We start from the raw sequence: 12,922 nt of genomic DNA on the forward strand, positions 1-12,922 counted from the left end.
TCATCTCCAAAGGCCACTTCCAGTTCAATCTTGCCAACTGGGTAAGCCGACTTACCAGGAACCACTCCATGAAAAACAATGTTGGACGTCTTCAAATTCTTATCAGTTAACCCCATGCGTCAAAAGGTCTCATAATAGAGGATATTGATGCTGCTACCCCCGTCCATGAGTACCTTAGTGAATTTATATCCACCAACCTGAGGTGCTACCACCAAGGCTAACTGACCCGGATTATCAACCCGGAGGGGGTGATCTTCCCTGCTCCATACAATGGGCTGTTCTGACCACCTCAAATAACGGGGAACCGCCGGCTCAACAGAATTCACGGCCCTCTTATGAACCTTCTGGTCATATTTGCACAAGCTGGTGGTGAACACGTGATACTGCCCACTATTCAGCTGCTTCGGATGGCTTTGATAACTCGACTGCTGCTGCTGTTGTTCCCCTTGACCAGACTGTTGTTGATTATAACCGCCTTGATGTCCCTGAAAGCCGGAACTTGAACCGCCGCCCGGGCCATGAAAGCCGCCAGCTCCTGAGCCGCCGCCCGACCCATGATTGCCATCAAACGTGTTGGAATTCTTAAAAGCCTTCATGATTGCACAATCTTTCCATAAGTGGGTGGCGGGTCGTTCCCGGGTGCCGGGTCTCGGGCAAGGCTCATTCAGTAGCTGCTCAAGAGATGGGCCTGACCCGCCAGATCGAGGGGGCGGTTTGCCCTTACGTCTCTGATTGTTACCCTGTGCATTGGCGTTGGCTACAAACACCGGGTTACCCTCCGCCTTACGCTTATTGCCTCCTTGATTCATCGGGTTATGCTGCTGACCCTTTCCATTGCCGTTCTTCTTTCCCTTCCCTGTCTTTTCCTCATCAGACGCGGGATCCTTCGTACTATCAGAGTCGGCGTATTTGACTAAAGCTGCCATCAGCGTACCCATATCGTTGCAACCACGCTTAAGGCACCCCAGTTTCTGTCTCAGCGGCTCAAAGCGGCAATTCTTCTCCAACATGAGGACTGCAGAGCCAGCATCCATCTTATCAGACGAATTTATTATCTCCTTGACCCGGCGCACCCAATGAGTTGTGGATTCACCCTCCTCTTGCTTACAATTTGTCAAGTCCACAATCGACATGGATTGCTTGCAAGTGTCGTTGAAGTTTTGGATGAATCGGGCCTTTAGCTCTGCCCATGAATTAATGGAATTGGGCGGCAAGCCCTTTAACCAAGACCGGGCCGTTCCATCCAACATCATGGTGAAGTACTTAGCCATTGCCGCGTCGCTGACCTCCAACAGCTCCATGGCCATCTCATAACTTTTGATCCATGCTCCGGGCTGTAAGTCGGCCGTGTAATTCGGAACCTTTCAAGATCCCTTGAAGTCCTTGGGTAGGCGTACATTACGCAGAGCCGGCACCAAACAAGGAACACCGCCGGTTCTAGTAGCCACTCCCGTCTCAACGGAAGTCGTCGGATACTCTGGGAAATCTTGATGAGCCGTCTGTTGAGCCGCTAGCTGAGCCGCCCACTTGTTCTCCTGACGTATTCGGTCTTGTACCGGGTTATAGCCACCGAGCTGGTTACGGCGCTGGGCGTTGCTTGATAAAGCTTCTGACTCCATGTTCCTTCTGTAACTTGGACTCCGGTTTTGACGAGGCGGTGCTAACCAAGGCGGAGGAGTCGAATGAATCCTGTCCCGGCTGTAAGAATAAGTCTCTTGCTAAGCCAGGGCCGTCTGGACAAGTTCTCTGATCCTCCAGGTCTCCACCGCTGTCGGATCATCACTGTCCACTGGGAGAGCCGCCAAACGCGCTGATGCTGCGATTAAGTTCTCCATGGGGTTGGAAAAGTGACCCGGTGGTATTGGTACATAACGGGGCGGAGCCATACTCCCATGAGGAGGTGCCATCTCCCGAGGCTAAGCCGGTCCTCCCGCTCCGGCTGTCATGAACTGATTTGTTTCGGGCGGGTTGCTAGGGCCGGCACCGGGTGTAGCAAAAAGGTTCCGAGGGTCGTAAGTCGGAGGCAAACAGGATTGAGTTTTCTGTTGCCTCCTTCTCATCACCTCATTAGATGCGCTCAGGTTCATCGTAAGCTGGAAAGCCTCTGACTGGAGCCGCTGCGCCCGTGCATCCAAAGCCGCCCGTTCTGCAGCTAATCCGGTGTCCTCAGCTGCTAAGGCCTCCTTGGCCCGAGCTATCTCCTTGCGCACCTGTGCCACCTCCGCATTATGCTCATCTTGATTTGCAGGGATAACTGTGGCGGTTAACAAGGTCGTAAGCTTATCCAAGAGATCCATCAGTATCTGAGCCGACGGGCGCACATGGCCTCCTGGCCCGGCCGCTCCTGACCCGGACGTTATTGTTGCAGCAGTTGTAGAGTTTTGGCCGGGTTGACTCCCAACCATGAAGACTCCTGCCCATCTTGGCGGCTCATAGGGGTCCGGAGTACTGGGGCCATCGGAACAGCCCCCAAGCACGCCATCTTGCACTTGATACAGCGAATCTGTTGAACCGGCGGACGAATCACCGTCAGAGAGGACGGCCGTCTCACCACCATCTTCAGATCCTTCAGAAAGTTCCTCTCCGTGGATGCAGCCCACGAAGGCTCGCTTCATGATGGGTTGAACTCGGGCGGGTCTTGCACGCTGAGCCGTCTCGACAAGGTCGGTGCAGTCGTCCGGCTAAGGGCCCGGCTCACCAATCCGGCCGATGAAGACGTGGATTCCGGCGAAGGGGACCCGGTACCCGTACTCAATTGAGCCGGCGTCGGGGCCCCAGCCTTCGTCATCAATGTAGATCTTGTCGCGGCGACTCTTGGTCATCCGGCCAACTACGTATCCTTGAGCCCTTCGAAGATGCCCTTCAAGAACTCAAATCCACCGTGTGCTGGCCCCACGGTGGCCACCAACTATCGTGGAATTGTCACGGCAGATGTCCTCTTGCAAGGACTTAGTCGTGGAGCCATCGCAGCTAGGAAGCTTAAAGGGGTTAATTCGGGACAAAGGACACGAGAGATTTATACTAGTTCAGCCCCTTACGGTGAAGGTAAGGCCTATGTCTAGTTGGGTTGGTATTGCTTGATGTTTCGGCGACCAGGGAGCGAGTTGCCCGGTTCTCGATGAGTTGTTTCTTGTCCTAAACCGCCAGCGGGTCATCCCCTTATATACACGGGTGGACGCCCTGCGGCATACAGAGTCCCGGCCGGCTCATAGACAGTGTCCGGCTCGGTGACTAGTTAATTCTACCTTATGTTACAAGTCATGTCATCATGACGGTTTACCACTATGGGCTTTAAGCCGCCTGTGGGCCTTAGACCCTTTATTGAACCGCCATCTTCATGCTTGGTCTTGGGCTTCTTTCTGATGAGTCTTCTTTGCGTAACCCGGCCCGTCCTGGGCGGCTTACACAAATAGTTATATCCCCAACACAACCCTAAAATCATATGACAACCTCTGCTTCCCTCTGTGAAGGGCCTATCTTTTACTTTATGTTTTTACTTTATGCTTGAGTCAAGGTGATCCTCACTTTCCCTTTTTCATTTTATCCTTTGGCAAGGTCCTCGTGTTTGAAAGATCATGATATATATATCCAATTGGGTGTAAGTTAGCATGGGCTATTATTGTTGACATCACCTAAAGGTGAATACGTTTGGAGGCAACACAATAAGCCCCTATCTTTCACAGTGTCCGGCTGAAACTCCATAACCACAAGTATTGCGTGAGTGTTAGCAATTATAGAAGACTACAAGATAATTGAGTATGTGAACTTGCTAAAAAGCTCTATTGTTGACTCTTTATGATATTATGATAAATTGCAATTACTTCAATGACTGAGATTATAGTTTGTTAGTGCTCAATGAAGTTTTTGAACCACACTTGACATTGTGAATTGATTGTTACTTGAGCATAAGAAATCATATGATAAAATCTATATATGTTGCTCTTATAAGAATGATCATGATGCCCTCACGTCCGTATTTTATTTTTATCGACACCTCTATCTCTAAACATGTGGACATATTTTTCGATATCGGCTTCCGCTTGAGGACAAGCAAGGTCTAAGCTTGGGGGAGTTGATACGTCCATTTTGCATCATGCTTTTATATCAATATTTATTGAATTATGGGTTGTTATTACACATTATATCTCAATACTTATGGCTATTCTCTCTTATTTTACAAGGTTTATCATGAAGAGGGGGAATGCCGGCAGCTGGAATTATGGCTGGAAAAGGAGCAAACATTGGAAACCTATTCTGCACTGATCCAAAAATCCTGAAACTCCACGAAACATGTTTTTGGAATTAATAAGAATTATTGGGCGAAAGAAATACACTAGGGGGCCCACACCCTGCCCAGGAGGGTGGGGGCGTGCCCACCCCTACTAGGCGCGCCCCCTGTCTCCTGGGCCCCCTGGTGGGCCCCGGTGTCCATCTTCTGCTATATGAGAGCTTTTACCCTGGAAAAAATCATGGATAATCTTACGGGACGAAACTCCGCCGCCACGAGGCGGAACCTTGGCGGAACCAATCTAGGGATCTAGCGGAGCTGTTCTGCTGGGGACACTTCCCTCCGGGAGGGGGAAATCATCACCAACATCATCACCGACGATCCTCTCATCGGGAGGGGGTCAATCTCCATCAACATCTTCACCAGCACCATCTCCTTTCAAAACCCTAGTTCATCTCTTGTATCCAATCTTGTATCCAAACCACAAATTGGTACCTGTGGGTTGCTAGTAGTGTTGATTACTCCTTGTAGTTGATGCTAATTGGTTTACTTGGTGGAAGATCATATGTTCAGATCCTTAATGCATATTATTACTCCTCTGATTATGAACATGAATATGCTTTGTGAGTAGTTACGTTTGTTCCTGAGGACATGGGTGAAGTCTTGCTATTAGTAGTCATGTAAATTTGGTATTCGTTCGATATTTTGATGAGATGTATGTTGTCTTTTCCTCTAGTGGTGTTATGTGAACGTCGACTACATGACACTTCACCATTATTTCGGCTTAGAGGAAGGCATAGGGAAGTAATACATAGATGATGGGTTGCTAGAGTGACAGAAGCTTAAACCCTAGTTTATGAGTTGCTTCGTTAGGGGCTGATTTGGATCCATATGTTTAATGATGTGGTTAGGTTTACCTTAATACTTCTTTTGTAGTTATGGACGCTTGCAATAGGGGTTAATCATAAGTGGGATGCTTGTCCAAGTAAGGGCAGTACCCAAGCACCGGTCCACCCACATATCAAATTATCAAAGTACCGAACGTGAATCATATGAACGTGATGAAAACTAGCTTGACGATAATTCCCATGTGTCCTCGGGAGCTCCTTTCTCATTATTATAAATTGTCCAGGCTTATCCTTTGCTACATAAAGGATTGGGCCTCCTTGCTGCACTTTATTTACTTTATTTACTTGTTACTCGTTACTATTTATCTTATCACAAAACTATCTATTACCTACAATTTCAGTGCTTGCAGAGAAAACCTTACCAAAAATCGCTTATCATTTCCTTATGCTCCTCATTGGGTTCGACACTCTTACTTATCGAAAGGACTACGATAGATCCCCTACACTTGTGGGTCATCAACCCTCTCTTTCCCAATCTCCTCTCTCTTTTTCGCTTGCCTTTTCCGTTTGCTTGTGTGTTGGATTACTTGTCGCCATGGCGCAAGATAATACCAAATTGTGTGATTTAGCCAATACCAATAATAATGATTTCCTTAGTACTCCGATTGCTCCTCTTAATGATGTTGAGTCTTGTGAAATCAATACTGCTTTGCAGAATCTTGTTATGAAAGATCAATTTGCCGGCCTTCCTAGTGAAGATGCCGCTACCCATCTAAACAACTTTGTGGATTTATGTGATATGCAAAAGAAGAAAGATACGGATAATTATATTGTTAAATTGAAGTTATTTCCGTTTTCACTTAGAGATCATGCTAAAGTTTTGTTTTTGTCTTTGCCTAAGAATAGTATTGATTCATGGAATAAGTGCAAAGATGCTTTTATCTCTAAGTATTTTCCTCCCGCTAAGATCATCACTCTTAGGAATGATATTATGAATTTTAAACAACTTGATCATGAGCATGTTGCCAAATCTTGGGAAAGAACGAAATTGATGATGCGCAATTGCCCTACTCATGGTTTGAATTTATGGATGATCATACAAAAATTTTATGCTGGATTGAATTTTGCTTCTAGAAATCTTTTAGATTCGGCCATGGGAGGCATGTTAATGGAAATTACTTTAGGAGATGCTACAAAACTCCTTGATAATATTATGGCTAATTATTCTCAGTGGCACACCGAAAGATCTACTAGTAAAAAAGTGCATGCTATAGAAGAAATTAATGTTTTGAGTGGAAAGATGGATGAACTTATGAAATTGTTTGCTACTAAGAGTGCTCCTATTGATCCCAATGATATGCCTTTGTCTACTTTGATTGAGAATAATAATGAATCTATGGATGTGAATTTTGTTGGTAGGAATAGTTTCGGTAACAATGCTTATAGAGGAAACTTTAATCCTAGACCGTTCCCTAGTAATTCCTCTAATAATTATGGAAATTCCTACAATAATTCTTATGGTAATTTTAATAAGATGCCCTCTGATTTTGAGAGTAGTGTGAAAGAATTTATGATCTCTCAAAAGAATTTTAATGCCTTTCTTGAAGAAAAATTACTTAAAGTTGATGATTTGGCTAGGAACGTTGATAGACTCTCGCTTGATGTTGATTCCTTGAAACTTAGATCTACTTCTCCTAAGCATGATATCAATGAGTCTCTCAAAGCAATGAGTGTGTCCATTGATGAGTGCAAAGAAAGAACCGCTAGATTGCGTGCTAAGAAAGATTGCTTTGTAAAGGCGTGTTCTTCTAGTTTTCGTGAAAATAACGATGAAGATCTTAAAGTTATTGATGAGTCAACTTTAGTTTTGCAATATGAATCTTAATAATAATGGGACTGGAGATGAGTCAACTTTAGTTAAAAGGCGTCCCAATGATTCGGAGTTTTAGATCTTGATGCTAAATTTGGTAAAAGTGGGATTGGAGAGGACAAGACTTTAAATAGCATTGAACCCACTATTTTGGATTTTAAGGAATTTAATTATGATAATTGCTCTTTAGAAGGTTGTATTTCCTTGTTGCAATCCATTTTGAATTCTCCTCATGCTTATAGTCAAAATAAAGCTTTTACCAAACATATTGTTGATGCCTTGATGCAACCTTATGATGAAAAACTTAATTTGGAAGTTTCTACACCTAGAAAACTTAATGATGAGTGGGAACCTACTATAAAGATTAAAATTAAAGTTCATGAGTGTTATGCTTTATGTGATTTGGGTGCTAGTGTTTCCACTATTCCGAAAACTTTATGTGATATTCTAGGTTTCCATGATCTTGATGATTGCTCTTTGAATTTGCACCTTGCGGATTCCACCATTAAAAACTAATGGGAAGGATCAATGATGTTATCATTGTTGCAAATAGAAATTTGGTGCTCGTAGATTTTATCGTTCTTGATATAGATTGAAATCTTTCTTGCCCTATTATTCTTGGTAGACCTTTCCTTAGAATGATTGGCGCGATTATTGATATGAAGGAAGGGAATATTAGATTCCAATTTCCATTAAGAAAAGGCATGGAGCACTTTCCAAGAAAGAAAATTAAATTACCTTATGAATCTATCATGCGAGCTACTTATGAATTGAGTGCCAAAGATGGCACTACTTAGATCTATCCTCGCTTTTATGTCTAGCTAGGGGCGCTAAACGATAGCGCTAGTTGGGAGGCAACCCAATTTTATTTGTGTTTTTTGTTTTTGTTTTTTTTAGTAATAAATTTTTCATCTACCTTCTGTTTAGATGTGTTTTTATGTTTTGATTAGTGTTTGTGCCAAGTAGAACCTATAGGATAACATATGGTGATAGTTAATTTGATTCTGCTGAAAAACACAAAAACGTGCTTTTGCGTTGATTCTTTTTGCTTTAGATCAATAGACAAATTTCCCAGGACTTACTATTTTGGTATAATTTTTAGAGTTCCAGAAGTACTCGTGGGTTACAGATTTCTACAGACTGTTCTGTTTTTGATTGATTCTGTTTTTCGTGTGTTGTTTGCTTATTTTGATGCATCTATGGCTAGTATTAAGTGGTATGAACCTTAGAGAACTTGGAATACAGTAGGTTTAACACCAATATAAATAAAGAATGAGTTCATTACAGTACCTTATGTGGTGGTTTTGCTTTCTTTCACTAACGGAGCTTATGAGATTTCCTGTTGAGTTTTGTGTTGTGAAGTTTTCAAGTTTTGGGTAAAGATTTGATGGACTACGGAATAAGGAGTGGAAAAGGCCTAAGCTTGGGGATGACCATGGCACCCCAAGATATTCAAGAATAGCCAAAAGCCTAAGCTTGGGGATGCCCCCGGAAGGCATCCCCTCTTTCGTCTTCGTTCATTGGTAACTTCACTTGGAGCTATATTTTTAGTCGCCACATGATATGTGTTTTGCTTGGAGTGTCTTGTATGATATTAGTTTTTGCTTTTTAGTTTACCACAATCATCCTTGTTGTACACACCTTTTGGGAGAATCCCACTTGATTGGAATTTATTAGAATAGTCTATGTGCTTCACTTATATCTTTTGAGTTAGATAGTTTTTGCTCTAGTGCTTCACTTATATCTTTTAGAGCACGACAGTGGATTAATTTTGTAGAAATTGTTAGTCTCTCATTCTTCACTTATATTATTTTGAGAGTCTCTTAGAACAGCATGGTATTTGCTATGGTTATAAAATTGGTCCTAGAATGGTAGGCATCCAAGTTGGGTATAATAAAAACTATCATAGGAAGTGAATTGGATGCTATGATCAATTTGATACTTGATAATTGTTTTGAGATATGGAGGTAGTGATATTAAAGTCATGCTAGTTGGGTGATTATTAATTTAAAGAATGCTTGTGTTCAAGTTAGCAAGTCCCGTAGCATGCACGTATGGTTAAAGTTGTGTAACAAATTTGAAACATGAGGTGTTCTTAGATTGTGCATCCTTATGAGTGGCGGTCGGGGACGAGCGATGGTCTTTTCCTACCAATCTATCCCTCTAGGAGCATGCGCATAGTGCTTGGTTTTTGATGACTTCTAAATTTTTGCAATAAGTATATGAGTTCTTTTGACTAATGTTGAGTCCATGGATTATACGCACTTTTACCTTTCCATCATTGCTAGCCTCTTCGGTACCGTGCATTGCCCTTTCTCACCTTGAGAGTTGGTGCAACCTTCGCCGGTGCATCCAAACCCCGTGATATGATACGCTCTACCACACATAAACCTCCTTATATCTTCCTCAAAACAGCCACCATACCTACCTATTATGGCATTTCCATAGCCATTCCGAGATATATTGCCATGCAACTTTCCACCGTTCCGTTTATCATTATGACACGCATCATTATTGTCATATTGCCTTGCATGCTCATGTAGTTGACATCGTATTTGTGGCAAAGCCACCATGCATAATTTTTTATACATGTCACTCTTGATTCACTGCCCATCCCGGTACACCACCGGAGGAATTCATTTAGAGTCATATCTTGTTCTAGTTTTGGGTTGTAATTCATAAGTTGTAAATCAATAAAAGTGTGATGATCACAATATTAGAGCATTGTCCCCAAATAAAAAAAGGCCAAAGAAAAAAAAGAGAAAAAAGAAAGGCCAAAAAGAAAAAAAATAAAAATAAAAAGGGGGCAATGTTACTATCTCTTTTTCCACACTTGTGCTTCAAAGTAGCACCATGTTCTTCATATAGCGAGTCTCATATGTTGTCACTTTCATATACTAGTGGGAATTTTTCATTATAGAACTTGGCTTGTATATTCCTACGATGGGCTTCCTCAAAATGCCCTAGGTCTTCGTGAGCAAGCAAGTTGGATGCACACCCACTAGTTTCTTTTGTTGAGCTTTCATGCATTTATAGCTCTAGTGCATCTGTTGCATGGCAATCCCTACTCCTCATGTTGACATCAATTGATGGGCATCTCCATAGCCCGTTGATTATCCTCGTCAATGTGAGACTTTCTCCTTTTTTTGTCTTCTCCACACAATCCCCATTATCAGATTCTATTCCACCCATAGTGCTATATCCATGGCTCACGCTCATGTATTGCGTGAAAGTTGAAAAAGTTTGAGATTATTTAAGTATGAAACAATTGCTTGGCTTGTCATAGGGGGTGTATAATTTGGGAGCATTTTTGTGTGATGAAAATGAAGCATAGCCTAACTATATGATTTTGTAGGGATGAACTTTCTTTAGCCATGTTATTTTGAGAAGACATGATTGCTTTGATTAGTATGCTTGAAGTATTATTATTTCTTATGTCAATATGAACTTTTATTTTGAATCATTTGGATCTGAACATTCATGCCACAATAAATAAAATTACATTGAGAAATATGCTAGGTAGCATTCCACATCAAAATTCTGTTTTTATCATTTACCTACACGAGGACGAGCAAGAATTAAGCTTGGGGATGCTTGATACGTCTCCAACATATCTATAATTTTTTATTGTTCCATGCTATTATATTACCATTTTTGGATGTTTATGGGCTTTTCTTTACACATTTATATCATTTGTGGGACTAACCTACTAACCGGAGGCCCAGCCCGTATTGTTGTTCTTTTGCCTATTTCAGTGTTCCGAAGAAAAGGAATATCAAACGGAGTCCAAACGGAATGAAACCTTCGGGAGCGTTATTTTTGGAACAAACGTGATCCAGAGGACTTGGAGTGCAGGTCATGAAGCAGTCGAGGCGGCCACGAGGGTGGAGGGCGCACCCACCCCTACTGGGCGTGCCCCCTATCTCGTGGGCCCCTCGGGCATCCACCGACCTACTTCTTCCTCCTATATATACCCACGTACCCCGAGAACATCAGAGGGGACCACGAAAAACTATTTCCACCATCGTAACCTTCTGTATCCGCGAGATCCCATCTTGGAGCCTTCGCCGGCACTCCCTCGGAGGGGGAATCGACCATGGAGGGCTTCTACATCAACACCATAGCCCCTCCGATGAGTTGTGAGTAGTTTACCACAGACCTTCGGGTCCATGGTTATTAGCTAGATGGCTTCTTCTCTCTTTTTGGATCTCAATACCATGTTCTCCTCGATCTTCTTGGAGATCTATTCAATGTAACTCTTTTTGCGGTGTGTTTGTCGAGATCCGATGAATTGTGGGTTTATGATCAAGTTTATCTATGAGAAATATTTGAATCTCCTCTGAATTCTTTTATGTGTGATTAGCTTATCTTTGCAAGTCTCTTCGAATTATCAGTTTGGTTTGGCCTACTAGATTGATCTTTCTTGCAATGGGAGAGGTGCTTAGCTTTGGGTTCAATCTTGCGGTGTCCTTTCCTAGTGACAGCAGAGGCAGCAAGGCACGTATTGTATTGTTGCCATCGAGGATAAAAAGATGGGGTTTATATCATATTGCATGAGTTTATTCCTCTACATCATGTCATCTTTCCTAATGCATTACTCTGTTCTTTATGAACTTAATACTCTAGATGCATGCTGGATAGCGGTCGATGTGTGGAGTAATAGTAGTAGATGCAGGCAGGAGTCGGTCTACTTGTCACGGACGTGATGCCTATATACATGATCATGCCTAGATAATCTCATAATTATTTGCTTTTCTATCAATTGCTCGACAGTAATTTGTTCACCCACCGTAACACTTATGCTATCTTGAGAGAAGCCACTAGTGAAACCTATGGCCCCCGGGTCTATCTCTTATCATATAAGCTTTCAATCTACTTTTATTTGCATCTTTACTTTTCCTATCTATATCATAAAATACCAAAAATATATTTATCTTATCATACTATCTCTATCAGATCTCACTTTCGCAAGTGGTCGTGAAGGGATTTACAACCCCTTTATTGCATTGGTTGTGAGTTCTTTGTTTGTTTGTGTAGGTGTGTGGGACTTTTGAGGAGCCTCCTACTGGATTGGTACCTTGGTTCTAAAAAACTGAGGGAAATACTTACGCTACTATCGATGCATCACCCTTTCCTCTTCAAGGAAAACCAACGCAAGCTCAAGATGTAGCAGTGTGCCCTCCTGCCTCGTGGCTTCCTTGTTGCGTCTTCGACTTCATCTCCAAGTCTTCTGGTTTGCTTTCGGTCCAATAAAGATCATCACGAAGGTTTCATTCCGTTTGGACTCCATTTGATATTCATTTTTTACAAAACTCTAAAATAGGCACACAAAAACAGAAACTGGCATTGGGCCCTCTGTTAGTAGGTTAGTCCCAAAAATAATATATAATAGCATATTAATGCCCATTAAACATCCAAACAGATAATATAATAGCATGGAACAATAAAAAATTATAGATACGTTGGAGACGTATCAAGCATCCCCAAGCTTAATTCCTGCTCGTCCTCGAGTAGGTAAATGATAAAACCAGATTTTTTTATGTGGAATTCTACCTAACATATTTATCAATTGTAATTTTCTTTATTGTGGCATGAATGTACAGATCCCAAAGATTTAAGACAACAGTTTAATATTGACATAAAAATAATAATACTTCAAGCATACTAACAAAGCAATCATGTCTTCTCAAAATAACACGAACCCAAATAATAATACTTCAAGCATACTAACAAAGCAATCATTGTCTTCGGCATTGCAAGGCGGGTTCCATCTCCTAATACTCCAAAGTAGATTGAGAATTGTGTCCAGCTTTGCGAGATAATTTCCGCACACCACCGTAGAGAGCATAGCACTTCATAAATCTGATCTACTGGCAATTTCTTGTACGGTGTGCTCCTACGTCGTGGCCCGGCCCAACACGAACCGGTTTTTCTTGGCCTGCCTCGATACGCGTTGCGAGGCGGTTTTATTGGCAC

This window comes from Triticum dicoccoides, chromosome 6B (genome assembly GCF_002162155.2).
Source record: "Triticum dicoccoides isolate Atlit2015 ecotype Zavitan chromosome 6B, WEW_v2.0, whole genome shotgun sequence".
NCBI lineage: Eukaryota > Viridiplantae > Streptophyta > Magnoliopsida > Poales > Poaceae > Triticum > Triticum dicoccoides.